Source organism: Asterias rubens, chromosome 8 (assembly GCF_902459465.1).
Source record: "Asterias rubens chromosome 8, eAstRub1.3, whole genome shotgun sequence".
Lineage (NCBI taxonomy): Eukaryota > Metazoa > Echinodermata > Asteroidea > Forcipulatida > Asteriidae > Asterias > Asterias rubens.
Window position 1 is genome coordinate 11,602,716 of NC_047069.1, and position 15,127 is coordinate 11,617,842.

Sequence of the window (15,127 nt, forward strand, 5' to 3'; positions counted from 1 at the left end):
CCCCTCTTGAAATAACACATCTTCGGTATAGAAGAAATGTTGCAAAGAAAACTTGGCGCCAAACATCGGATAATAAATGAAATTACGCATTACTGGTGTCATATTAATGGTCTGCGAGTACCAACCTATTTATCACTGTAATATGACTTCATTAATAAAGGCCATTGAGAACTTTAGCCCACGTTTCCCGTCACGATCATTTGCAATTCATCATCAGCGAGTTATTAAATTGGACAAACTACTGAAATTTAGTTTCAAAGACGAAACCCAAGTTGATTAGAGTTAGCCCGTTTTGTGCCGCACGTTTAAAGGCGAGATTCGTTTCGGGTTCCGTTATTTGTTCCATGTAGTGATGACGTCTGCTTAAATGCACAGGGGTGGATTTCACAAAGGTAGTCCTAACTTAGGACTTAGTCCTAGGCAATACTAAGAGATAGGACCAGTCCTAAGTTAGGATGAGTGACTGGTCCTAACTTAGGACCAGTCCTATCTCTTAGCATTGCTTAGGACTAGTCCTAAGTTAGGACTACCTTTGTGAAATCGACCCCTGGACACCTTTGGTAATTGTCAAAGACCGGTCTTCTCACATATACATAAAATAACAAATCTGTGACAATTTTGACTCAATTGGTAATCGAAGTTGCAAGAGAACAATGAAAAGAAAACACCCTTGTTGCACAAACTTGTGTGCTTCCGTGTGCCTATGAAATAAGGTTTCAGACCTGAAGTCTTTAAATATTTGAGGAAGAAATTATCCCTTTCTCAAAAATGTTTACTCCAGAGGGAGCCGTTTCTCACCTTGTTGTATACTACCAACAGCGCTCCATTGCTCGTACAAGTAAGTTTTTATGATATTTTGAATAATTACCAATAGTGTCCAGTCCTTTTGTAATAAGGTTAAATGTATTTGTTTCAAATAATATTAACAAAACGTTCGAGACTTCGCCACAATGAGGAGTTCAGCATTTTTAAGAAAAGTCCGGTATTTATTCCGGCTTTGCTGATTAAAGTGTTTAATTTTGTCGCAAATTTGGTTACAGTTGATTTGTTTGATGGGCTCGTGGCAGTTCCATAAGCTTTACGTGGAGTTAAATTTGAAAAATGTGTAATTGCTCTTCTGTTGGCTGTTTCTCTGGTTATTCTGGCTCTTCTGGTTCCATAGGGCGTGTCTTGGACATCACATATCTTTAAGAGTTTTAGGAATGCCTCAAAACCAGCCTTTTTTTATATTAAATTTGCTCCAATTTCATTTAAACAGCACGAGCGCGTACGAATATGATCGCAAGCATTAACATAATTTTAATTTAGTGATAATTTTTTGATGGACACCGTAACCCGATGGGAGTGAACAAACTAGGTTATCGAATTATTTTTTTCAAAGTTTCCCAAAGCGAATAAGCACTCACCTAAAGTTGTTGACGAGCCCCGGATCCTAACACCAAATTGTCACACACATAGAGACACTTATCCTGAATTCCAATTAAATCTTTCCACTTCTAGTTACGAGCTACCGGCAGCCGTCCTGGCGTTTGTCGATGAGCTGGGGTAGGGGGGAGAAGGGAGAGATGAAATAGTACCCAGACACGCTTCGAGTTATCCAGATCCAAAAATCGTCCTCGGGAGCGAACGACCACGTGAGGGGTCAAAGACTGGAGTTAGAGCGTGTGTGACACAGACAAACACTCTGTGGCGATGTATAAAATCCGTATTTTCTAAAAAACGCACACCGCCTGACTTGTGCTTGCGCTTTTATACAGCGAACTGAGCCCAACACTGAGCGAGAAGTCACCGCCCATTGCGCGGCGTGTTTAGCCCGCTGGCAACACAGCGCTAGCCTCATTGGTCGCGGCGGAAATGCAGTGACACTAATGATGGTAAATGTCAGCTAGCGCGCGTGCCGGGCGACGGGCGCCGCAGCATGGTGCTTCTTCTTCAATTCTCCCTCTCTGAAATATTATATTTTGCCGAGGAGGAGCAGCGGAGCAGAGACGTAATAACTCGGACTTTTTTTTGTCTTCCTTTGAGTGAAGATGTTGACTCGTGCTGGAGTGGCTATGCATGAGTGGAGAGACACGCAGCCCGAAGAACAATCAATTTTGAAAATATTGAAGACAAAAAGAAGAAGATAAAAACAAGAAGTCAGGGGAATATTTCATGACTACATTTGTGATTAATGATTCACCCCATTTCGCAAGGACATGTATATGGCAGGGGCAGGTTGTGTTGGAGTTTCACCTTTTAAAAACCAGGGGAAAACATTTTGATTGGTAAAATGGTACGAAGGCAATCAGAGAAAGTATTGTTTTTGAGTGACAGTGTGTCCGATAAACCACAACAAATACTAAAAGATATGTGCTTTCTTTAAAGGCAGGGGACACTAATGGTAATGAATCAAAAATTATTAGCATAAAACCTCACTTGGTAACGTGTGACAATGGCGTTTTTTCTTTCATAGTTGTCTCGCAACTCCGACGACCAATCGAGCTCAAATTTTCACAGGTTTGTTATTTTATGCATACGTTGATGTACACCAAGTGAGAAGACTGGTCCTTGACAATTACCAACAGTGTCCAGTGTCTTTAAGTATTAGACTGAAAAGTGCGCTGTCGAGATTGAAGGCCACAGACCTTGTTCATGATGCAGCCATCTTGAACTTTGTTTCAATGATATCAATGTAACCAAACTGAGGCTGGAAGAGAAAAATAGTCTGGTTCCTATTCGCAAAAACATTATTAGCATTCATTATTGTAATCCGATACAAGGAACATGATCAAGATGGAGACAACATGATAAAGGTAAATGGAGCTCCCATCGGTTGATGTAACATCAGGAACACGAACCATGTCTCATTGGGTAGAAACAGCTTAAAAGGCAGTGGACACTATTGGTAATTATTCAAAATAATTATTAGCATAAAACCTCACTTGGTGACAAATAATGGGGAGAGGTTGATGGTATAAAACATTGTGAGAAACGGCTCCTCTGAAGTGCCGTAGTTTTCGAGAAAGAAGTAATTTTCCACGAATTTGATTTCGAGACCTCAGATTTAGAACTTGAGGTCTCGAAATCAATCATCTAAACGCACACAACTTCGTGTGACAAGGGTGTTTTCTTCTTTCATTATTATCTCGCAACTTTGATGACCGATTGAGCTCAAATTTTCACAGGTTTGTAATTTTATGCATATGTTGAGATACACCAACTGTGAAGACTAGTCTTTGACGTTTACCAATAGTGTCCACTGCCTTTCAAGAGAAAATTTGACCTGTTCGATTGTTTAATCCTGTACTATATTGGAAAATTATATTCAACACAACTAACTTGTGAAAATTTCATTTCAAAAGGTGGTTGCTTTTTTGAGATATCACCGAAACGTCCAGAGCAATAATGTCCAAGCAGGAAGAATAATCCCTAATAGGAATACACAATCTGAGAAGCGTTACTGTCAGTAACGCTTCTCAGATTTAAATCTTTAGGGGGAAAGAAACTGTAATATTTTCCCCATCGTCACATTTCATCAAAGTGAAATAAGTCTCAATATGCTTGATACGATCGAAAGTTGGTTGGATCGGAGTAAGTTTGTGTCGCAATAACTTTAAGAGTAATTTCTGAAAACGTATACCTTCCCTTTAAATCGTGTGACGAGAGTTTGCCAATAAAATCAATCGAGAGGTACGTGTTCTAAAGGTATGGAAGCACAGTTACGGTTTCCTATAAAGGGCTATTTAATCAATGTATACTGTTAATAATCGCATAACCAGTCGTTACTTTAATTTCTTTTGTTGACAAAAATATAATATATGCCGTCTACTTACATTGATATCGGTTTGGGCTAATGGCTCTGGCTACATTAATCTATCCGCTGCCAAATTAGAATCGTCGTCCAGACCGCGTTTTGATAGCCAACGACGCCAAAATCGGCCATTGAAATATATTACAGTCATGTTTTGTCCTGGTAAAAACAATAAATGGTTCTTATTACAGCGCAGTTAGTCTCTTTATATTATATTTAAAAAGAGATATTCACAATTCACATCGTGTTACCTTACTGCGAGCCTATTTCTACCGACAAAGTCAAATCTTACTTATTTTTATCCCTGTTATTAAAACAGGAATACTTGTAGACCATTCCTCTAAGTTTCTGAACTCCCATGGGAGCATACAACGCCAAGCTGCTGAAATTAGCGCTAAAAGGTTAATATAACAGAATACTGCCTTTTCTCTCACAGTTTCCTATTCATAAACCTGGGTATAGAGAAGCAATTATGGTTAAATGCATTGCTCAAGGAAACAAGTGTAATGACGCACACTTCCATGATTCACAAATCCGAACTTGAGCCCAAATACACTGTACGCTCAATTAAAACAAAATCTAACGTCGCGGGTGGATCCATTGGGTCATTTTTTGGAGGGACGGGATTGCTGGGGGTGGGGGGGGGGAGCTCTGGCAGGCCATTAATCCATTGTGCCATCCACACACGAATTGAATTAATGACGCCAGGAGGGGGTTCTTCTCTCCCCTGTCTCGGTGTCCTCGTTTCCCCCCATTGATTCTGAATTATGATCTTGAAATTCGCAAATGAAAACCGAAAGGTCTTGACGGAGCAGTGTAAAACCTTGACGGTCGTACAGCGAGATGTCTGGTATCTTGCCGTGTGAGCAGGAACCGTTGTAAACTTCATTAAGAAATCATCAACGATAGATCATTGGCAAATTCATTTTGTTCGAATGGCATTCGTAGCTTTTTCCCCTCTGACGCCAACATGTTCATTTGTGAAAGAATTGTCATGACAGAGAAAGTGTTGCCAGTTGAAATCACACACATCAGACGGATTTATATTCCCCCATTTCCATTTATATCACCATCCTCATCAACATGTCATTTGATTTCGAGTAGTGTTTGTGTTTTTCAATATTTCCGTCTCTCTCTCTCTGATCACATTAAAGACACTGGACACTATTGGTAATTGTCAAAGACCAGTATTCTCATTTTTGCATAAAATAACAAACCTGTGAAAATTTGTCAACTCAATTGGTCATCGAAGTTGCAAGGAAATAATGAAAGAAACACACCCTTGTGTGGTGCAACGGGCTTCAGCTGGAGTTTTTTAATGGAGTGATAAATTACCTTTTTATATATTTTGTTTTTACTATAAACAGCTCTCCGTTGTTCATTACCAAGTAAATTGTTATGCTAACAGTTATTTTGAGTAATTACCAATAGTTTCCAGTGCCTACAAACCAACCTACTTCCCAAGATGTTTTGTTCTTCACGGCCGCAGCTCGCAATGGTCCACGCGTTAATCAAGCATGTCTTTCAAACGTGTCTTTTTTTTCTTCTTCTCTTCTCTTGATGTAAAGTAAATTAAAACCTTGTGCAGACCTCGGCATGAGTAGAAAATGATGAGTTTGAGGAGAGCAGAGTGGAGACATTGAACATGACTAGGCGTCTGTGAGACTAAGCTTCATCCTCTATGACAACTCAACATCATGAAGAACCATACTGTGTTTCGTGACACAGTCATTATTATTTTACTTTCGGACACTTATGAGGATTGGTTGTTTTTTTTTCTTAAAAAAAAACACACAAAAAAAAAAACTCGACAGATGCGGTAGAAATATAGTTCAAATTCGTCGAAATGTGTTAATAATGATTTATAAAACACAATTTTACATTATACATCAATCAAATTCAATAAGAAACCAAACCGGTAAGGCCACATAAAAACGTTTTTTTTGTTGTTGATCGTCCTTTTTTTTTGCGGATGGGGGAGGGAGGGATTTTTATTTTTTAATTTTTTATAAGTTTTGTTGACATGCCAAATATGAAATCAAGAATAAAGAAACCATCACAATCACTTTAAAACAGAGGGTCTGTGTGTTTTTGATGTTTTCAATAGTTTTGTCATACAAATTTAACTCCTCATAGATGACATTTTCTGTAAACTTTTTCAAACAACTAAGCACAGTGTAGCCCAAGTAAATATTTGAAGAATTGTTCTTGCTTTGCCAACATGAATAAAAACCTTCTTTAAACATCTTTTCAAACCTGTACATTTTGCAAAAAGTAAAAGTATAAAGAGATATCCAGACATGTTTTTAATGATATAATAAAAAATAAAAATGGGGTCGGGGAGTTTTGAACGGTCGGGCGTGGACGACCAACAATATTTTTATCTATGTGGCCTAATCTATTTTTTTTTTTTTTTACCAAAGCACCCTATATCTTTAGACAAAGGTTACTGAAAATGTGTCTGAATTGATTTAAATTATCCAACGACCGTTAATCAAATAAATGTTAATGCTGTATAAAAGGGACTCAAAGCGCAAGTCTGGTTTATGTTTATAATTAATTATAAGCACACAAGGTTTTAAAGGCAGTGGACACTATTGGTAATTACTCAAAATAATTATTGGCATAAAACCTTACTTGGTAATGAGTAATGGGGAGAGGTTGATAGTATAAAACATTGTGAGAAATGGCTCCCTCTGAAGTCAGGTAGTTTTTGAGAAAGAAGTAATTTTCCAGGAATTTGATTTCGAGACCTCAAGTTTAGAATTTGAGGTCTCGAAATCAAGCATCTGAAAGCCATAACCATGTGTTACAATGGTGTTTGTTCTTCCATAGTTATCTCGCAACTTCGACGACCAATCAAGCTAAAATTTTCACAGGTTTGTTATTTTATGCATATGTTGAGATGCACCAAGTGAGAGGACTGGTATTTGACAATTACCAATAGTGTCCACTGGCTTTATCCAGAACACTCTGAACTATAGGAACTCAGGAACGCACGAATCGATGAACCAAGTTGCCAAGAAACCCAAAACCCAAAACAAATAACACATACATGCAATTAAGCAGCATGCCAACCAAAGGAAGGGTTTGTGGGTTTGGAATCGTTCGATTATTTTAATATAAATGTACATAAAACTAACATGTGAAAATTTCATTTCAAATGGTGGTTGCGTTTTTGAGACATCGCTGAACATCTGGAATGGTTATATACACGCAGGAATAATAGTCTGTTTTTCTCATATTCAAACTTTGGTGGTAACAACTGATATCTTTGTCCATTATAACATTTACTTCGAAGTGAAATGGTTATCAAAATGTTTTATAATCGAAAGCTGTGGTATATTTCAAACTAAACTAATTAATGAGTTAAAGGGTGATTATCAAACATAAACCTTCCCTTTAAGCACGACTCGCGTAGAGATTTTATAATTAATTCGATTAAAAAATAAGATATACTTACTATCACAATATTTACGTCAGCACCCATTGTGGTGGAAATTTCAATTAAAACTTGAATACCTGTATGTATTTACACTGTTATTTGCGCAAGAGATGATTGGAGCTGTTCAAAAACAAAATGGTTTGGTCACTGGCGATTATAGGGTAAGCTGGTCAAACATAGATATTGAACTCGGTCAGGCCTGATGCCTCTGGAGAACTCCATATAAATATATAAAGTGCAGTTTAAATAAACATCTTAGTCTAGTAACAACATTGGTTTGATATTACCCCCACCACAGACCGATCCGAAGCTTTTAATCATAATATATTCCAGTCTCAAGTGTGGCTCAAACTGGAGGAGGCGGTGGTGTGTTTTGCTGGTGGGTGGGTTGGTTGGTTTGAATCATAAATAAACACATTTTCGTTGTATTTAATTTTATAAAACACACTGCAAACACGTAATCTTTCTTTAAAAATTAATGCGTGTTTCTATGCGGTTTGAATCTTTATTTAGTAAAGAATTCTTTTTAGATATGAACCGCCACGAGAAATTTTGAGAAACAAAAAATATATTGTATTTTTATGTTACCCTTTTCAAGAAAACCCCCAATTTAGTTCCAACAGTGTTAATGACAAAGATGTGATGTGGAAAATGTTATAATATTTTTATTTTAATCACAAATAATCAATGTTGAAAATCGTTCCTAAAAAAACCCCGTTATAACCGCAGAAATAGTATTTCTTTAAACTGACAGAAACACACGAAAGGTATACATGAGTTTGTTATCAGTTGATATTTTAAATTTAATACATATTTTCGTTTTGTCAACGCATCGACCCAGCTGATCAATTTAAATGATTATAACTATTTTCTACAAAAACCTCGACAGAGGGGTTTGTGTTGTTGTGCCATAGGAGATATCTGTTTGCAACGTTAGTATTTCAGATCATTTAAGATGTACCCTTTATAAACTCTCGACACCAGAACGATGTTTTCGTCACACTCTGAGAACTCCAGGATCCTTTTGCCTAGTCCCATTGTTAAATGTCGAAAATTACTATCTACACTTTGCGTGACGCACACATGAACATAAAATTAACAAATCTGTCAAAGTTTCAGCTCAATCAGTCATCGGAGTCACGAGAAACTAGTGGGTGAGAAACAAGCCGTTCATTTCTTGGCAAACGTAGCGATATCAAATCTCAATGTTTTACTCATCTCAATCAAAAATGTGCCATGAAAGAAAACTTTCACTTTGACCATCTCTTTATCATGTTAGTTAAATGTAATTCGGTGAACATTTTCAATATTACCCGCTGCAATGTAGTAATTTGCGTTTAAAGGCAGTGGACACTATTGGTAATTACTCAAAATAATTGTTAGCACAAAAAAACTTACTTGGTAACAAGCAATGGAGAGTTGTTGATAGTATACAACATTGTGAGAAACGGCTCCCTCTGAAGTAACATAGTTTTCGAGAAAGAAGTAATTTTCCACGAATTTGATTTTGAGACATCAGATTTACATTTTGAGGTCTCAAAATCAAGCACCTGAAAGCACACAACGATAGTGTGACCAGAGTGTTTTTTCTTCCATTATTATCCCGCAACTTCGACGACCAATTGAGTTCAAATTTTCAAAGGTTTTGTTATTTTGTGCATAATGTTGAGATACACCAATAATGAGAAGACTGGTCTTTGACAATTACCAATAGTGTCCAGTGTCTTTAAGATTAAACATGTATCATTTAAAATAAATACTCCAGATATACTGTGACCATAAGGTCATCCAGGGTCTTCTAATCTGGCTCTTCTAAGCTGATTTATTTGGATATAAAGTTGTCGCCTAATATTGCAACTTGTCTCCTAAGGGTCTCCTGAGAGGATGTAAAATACCTATTAGCCCAAATCTACAGGTCATTCATCATTACCCGCACTTTTATTTTGACGGTTCGCTTCAAATTGCTCATTAATGGTGATGTTTTATTCAAAGTGAATGTGACTCATATTAACGTGCCCTCTCACGTGGCCAAAACATGGTTCAAACTTGCTACACAAGCCCGGCTCAAAACGAAGCACCCATCTTGTACATGTAGCCCAAACTTTTTTCGTATGTGAGTCGAGCTCTAATCCTAAATGTAGCCTCACCTTGTACCTAAAAGGCACTGGACACTATTGGTAATTACTCAAAATAATTGTTAGCATAAAACATCGTTGGTAACGAGCAATAGAAAGCTGTTGATGCATGGTATAAAACATCGTGAGAAACGGCTCCCTCTGACGTAACTTGGTTTTTGAGAAAGAATTTATTTCTCACTTTTCTCTCAATTTTGAATTTGATTTTGAGACCTCAGAATTAAATTTTGAGGTTTCGAATTCAAGTATCTGAAAACATACCTTGTGCGATAGGGGTGTTTTTTTCCTTCCATCAATCTTTCGCAACTTCGACGACCAATTGAGTTCAAATTTTCACAGTTTTGTTATTTTGTGCACATGTTGAGATACACTTAGTGAGAAGACTGGTCTTTGACAATTACTAAATGGTGTCCAGTGCCTTTAACCCAGTTTCTGCGCTTGCTTGCGCACTGGCCGTCACAATAATTACGGTTCCCTTTCTTATTTGACGGACATGGTTTAAGACACCGCTTTAATTAAAGCCGGCTCTATTTGTAGCCCTCCTTTTACCTAAATGTAGCCCCTACCTTGTACGGACATGCTTTAATTAAAGCCGGCTCTATTTGTAGCCCTCCTTTTACCTAAATGTAGCCCCTACCTTGTACCCTTTTGTAGCCCGGCTCGTGTAACTAAATGTATACCGGTGTTTAGCTACATTTTGGTACGAGTTTAAGTCCATATTACAATCTAAAGCTATTTTGGTACGAGGTTGAGGTAACAGCACGGTCTCAAGCAATTTTGGTACGAGGTTGAGGTCTGATTACGATCTATAGCTATCTTTTGGTACGAGGTTGGTCACATTGCGGTCATTGCACTAGCTTGTGCGAGGTTGAGGTCACATTGCGGTCACATGCTACATATTTTGGTACGAGGTTGAGATCACATTGCGTTCTTTAGCTACATTTCGTGGCCGCACAAACGCCCCCCTCTCAAAAAAAGTGAAAACTCACGAAAATTGAAGACATCCAAAATCACTCTTAAAATCAAGTCTGTGAAATGAGGTAAACGTCTTTGCAGGCCCAAATTTGGTGTCATTTGTAAGCTCATAATAATTCTCAATACTCATCTTTTTCTTGAGCAAATAAAATACAGATATGAATTGTGGGAGGCACCTTTAGTTTTGTGCACATACATGCAGACCCAATGCTTGGTCTTAAACAATAGAATGCTTTCGTAGCAAAATAAACTGACGAATGAGTTATTAATGTGAAGGCTTTTGAAGTTTTTAATGTCATAAGTTAATCTGCGAGACCACTATTTTACTTGCTACACGGCATTTTTGTGTATGTATTGTCTTTCTCAGACATGTAACATTTGACAAATCCATTTATAACTGATATTGTGTCAGTTGAGATTGCTATAAGTCTAGACGAATAAAAGGCTCGAGAAAAATATAATATCATTTTTATAATCACACAAAAATGTCAAACTGAGCAATAGAAGTTGCTGTCTACGGGGCATACTAATCAAAACGCAGTGTAATGAATACTGTAAGTTATCGGTAATGTTTTTGGGGGCTTAAAGGCACTTGACACTGTTGGTAATTACTCACTTATAATAATTAGCATACAAACTTACTTGGTATTCACGAGCAATGGAGAGCTGTTGGGTATAAAAACCTTGTGTAAAATTTTGTGTTAGTATTATAACAAAAATACTTCACCTGTTCTGAAAGCACACAAAGTATTATGCAACAATGGATATTCCCTCATTATTCTCTTGCAAATTCGATGACCAATTGGGGCAAAATGTTCACGGGTGTGTTATTTTATGCGTACGTTGGGATCAACAAATGAACATTTCGAAAAATTTACAAAACGTGTCCAGTTACTTTTAAATCGTGGCGAGGTTTTTTTTCTCGCCTTTTTGAGCTGCCATGAAACTCCCTCCTTGCCATTATTATAGAGACATTCCCGCGATTTTTCCGGCTCTAAACCCAAATAAAGGTTTACACTGCTCCTTATTTGGAATAGTCTGCCCGTCTTGGTTTGTTGACGACTCTCTCAGGTCAACGACCCGGCCCACCACACGTGGGCTCATCATTCCCACGTTGGTAATTGTCTGTAATTGCTTTATTTATGAACATCCAAACCAAGGGCAAAAGTCTGTATTTATTACCTATCTGTTTGTCTCTCTCATTTAGAGTTTTCAATAAACGGCAATTCCACATGGAGTTGTTATAGTCTTCACGTGTTTTTGTTTTCCTTCTAAACTCTCTAACGCCCTCCGGTGATTTTGCGATCTCAAGCCCGCGAGCATAAACGTCGTCGCGATGCTCTTGCTCTGTTGTGTGCGGTTTCTTTGGGACCACAACAATTACTACATGAAATTAAATCCTATTATTTTATTTGCCCGGCAGGTCCGATCTACACCAGCAGTCGTCAATTCCTCTTCCTTTTTTTTGAACACCAATAAGTTGAGAAAACAACCTGTAGACTCGTTAATAATGGATGTTTCCCATAAGCGCTCAGGTCCGTCTCTCAGTGACGCTCATGGTGCTTCAACATTATTACTCCCTGGTCACTTGGCCATTTTATTTCATTCCTTAAACCATCTCAGCTCCTTTGGGAGTTTATACAGCCTGTGCAACAAATAATGCGCCGCTAAGCTGAATCAATCACACGAACCATCTCTGCCATCACAGGTACCCTTTTACCCCTAGGTGAAGAGACGCATCATCTTGCTCAAGGACACAATTAGTGTCATGACCTGGGTTCGAACCCACACCCGATGACTTAAACCACCAGGGGTGGATTTCACAAAGAGTTAAGACTAGTCTTAAAGGCACTGGACACTATTTGTAATTACTCAAAATAGTTATCAGCATAAAACCTCACTTGGTAACGAGTATTAGGGAGAGGTTGATAGTATAAAACATTATGAGAAACGGCTCCGACTGAAGTAATGTAGTTTTCGAGAAAGAAGTAAATTTCCACGAATTTGATTTCGAGACCTCAGATTTAGAGTTTGAGGTCTCGAAATCAAGCTTCTGAAAGCACACAATTTCGTGTGACAGGGGTGTTTTTTTCCCGTTCATTATTATCTCGCAACTTCGACGACCGATTGAGTTCAAAATTTCACAGGTTTGTTATTTTATGCATATGTTGCGATACACCAACTGTGAAGGAGGCTAGTCTTTGACAACCAATTGTGGCTAGTGTATATATCTTGAGATAGCACTTGATTAAGTTTGCAAGAACTCCTAAAGAGTCCTATATCACCAGTCCTATATTATTATGTTAGGACTATCTTTTTGAAATCGGACCCCTTAAACTTGAATTCGACGCTCTTAACCACTCGGCCGAGACACTTTTAGCTCATTAAACTTGTTGATGTGTAATATATGAGGTTGGCTCTGTGTGACCGTGCAGACTTTGTGCCATGCCGACATTTTGCAGGAAACTTTTTACAGATGAGAACTGTGCACAACCGCGGGCAGCAAGCGTATGTTTAATAGTAATGTAACTCTCATAAACGGAAAACATCTGATTGTGGCCTACAGGGTCGGACAATGTCTGAAGTTCGCTCAGTCCGAAGATTTTGGCGGGCTGCTCATTAAACCCAAACCCCGAAATGACATTTTCATGAGCAGCATTTCTATGTAGCGAAAGGCAGTAGTTGAGTTAATTGTTGTGTGATATTGAACAAGGGTGTTTACATTCTCGGAGCGACTGGCTTGGGCGTGCAATCAGAGAGACAGGTGAAACGGGTCCCCTTCCGTAGTAAAGTAACGCACGGCACGGAGTGTACTATTCTTGGTTCAAGAGGTTCTTATTGAGTTGGTCAACCTCAAGGTAATACCATGCGCGGGGGTTGTGATAGGCGAATGATAGTGAACAACAAACGTCTTGAACTAAGACTAGGACTGTACACGTAATCACTACGTGTCTGATTTCATTAATATGGAGCCTCCCTATGTAACCAGGTGTGAATAACCACTCTGGAGGTTTATATTGAGCTCATGTGAGTTGGCAATGAGTTGTTGTCAACGGATGAAGGAAGGAAATCTCTCGGTTTCCAAAGTTTGATTAGGGATATTAAAATGGTGGATTGTGTGTGCGGGGGAGGCAAACATACAACATGTTTACACCTTTAGGCTTGCTGTTGTGTCCAGGCTTTGCAGTAATAAACGTGGACTTGTATTCGTCCAGATGTAAACATTTATTTCATTCGGAGCTGGAATCGACTTTGGCAGCACCCCGTACACAAAACCGGTGTGAAATTAATGCATAACGATTCAACTTAAAGGCAGCGGACTCTATTGGTCTGAAACTGATTGCTAACATAACAAACTTACTTGGTAGCGAGTAATGGAGAGCTGTTGGTGGTATACAACATTGTAAAAAACGGTTCCCTCTGAAGTAACGTAGTTTTCGAGAAGGAAGTGATTTTTTAGAATTGTAGATTTTGAGGTCTCGACATCAAGCATCTGAAAGCACACAAATTCGTGTGACAAGGGTGTTTTTCTTCCATTGTTATCTTCCAATAGTGTCTAGTGTTTTTAAAGTGTGAATAGTAGTGACTGTCAAGTGTCCGTATGAACAACCGAGACACCATCATCCGGGGGGTGGGGGTGGTGCAGGGGACTCGAACCTCCCTTTCCGCCCAGAACGGGTGTTCGGGTTGACGCAGTGAGATATTTCCTCACCTTACCGCTTTTAGAACCCTGGCTCGAATCCTAGCATTAGTGTCCATATGAACAATCGATACACCATCATCCCGGGGGGGGGGGGGGTAGGGGACTCGAACCTCCCTTTCCGCCCAGAACGGGTGTACGGGTTGACGCCTCTAGGACCCTGGTCGAATCCTAGTTTTGGTTAGTTAGAATCGCTTTCGATGATGTTAATGGGTTTTTAAAAAAATTTTTATTTGGGGTTTGTGCTATTTTTTATTATGTAAACTGCTCACAAAAAGTAAGGAAACTTTTTTCAATTCAGTATGTTCATTTGTTATTATTTAAAACACTTTTTGTATATGGTAAATATCATTGCAAAGCTGGACTGTTCCTCTTCAAAATGATACCACAATTGTAATTATTACATGTTGCTGGACTTGACCACGTTCATGAGAATGAGACAAAGTCACAAATCAAATGTGCCAAAATCAAATTGACACTGTAATTCAAACAAGCAAGACAACTTACTGATCTTAATCCACTTTATTGAGACAAGAAGTTTGGTATAGAGCAAGACAACTTACTAATCCTATTTATACACTTTATTGATACAAGAAGTGCAGTAACGAGTGGATGGTCCGAAGGCGTTGATGACAGCCTGGCACTTTCTTCTCATGCTGCACAAAAGTCTTGTTATGCGCTGATGATGAGGGATGGCGTTCCATTCGTCATTAAGGAACCTGGTTAGGTCAGCCACAGTTGATTCTGGCGCGGACAGCGAGGCCAACAAGCAGGTCCCATAGATATTCCATGGGATTCAGGTATGGACTGGTAGCGGGCCAATCCATCCGGTGCACCCCAACACTGTTCAGGTAGTCCGTCACCAGTCGGGCTCGATGGGGGCGAGCGTTGTCATTTTGTAAGATGGCATTTTGGTCCAAGAGTCTGCAAGTATGGGACTTTATTCGGCTGTAGAATAAAGTCTTGCAAAAACCCATCAAACAAGGTGTTTTTCAAGAGATGAGGGTTAATTGTGTCTGATGAGCTCACTGGTGCAAATCTTTGTGTAAACCATTAATGGTTCTGAAAAGCTTGATCGG

The 15,127-nt window shown here is 38.8% G+C and overlaps 1 protein-coding gene across 1 annotated transcript in view; it reads right to left on the reverse strand.

Annotated features, from left to right (window-relative positions):
• LOC117293205 (galanin receptor type 1-like) overlaps nt 1-1,735 on the reverse strand; it is a 57,820-nt gene extending 56,085 nt beyond the window's left edge. The window contains exon 1 of the mRNA XM_033775429.1: nt 1,407-1,735. The gene's annotated coding sequence lies outside the window, so the exon portion shown is untranslated. The remainder of the gene's footprint in view (nt 1-1,406) is intronic.
• Nucleotides 1,736-15,127: the final 13,392 nt, after the last annotated feature.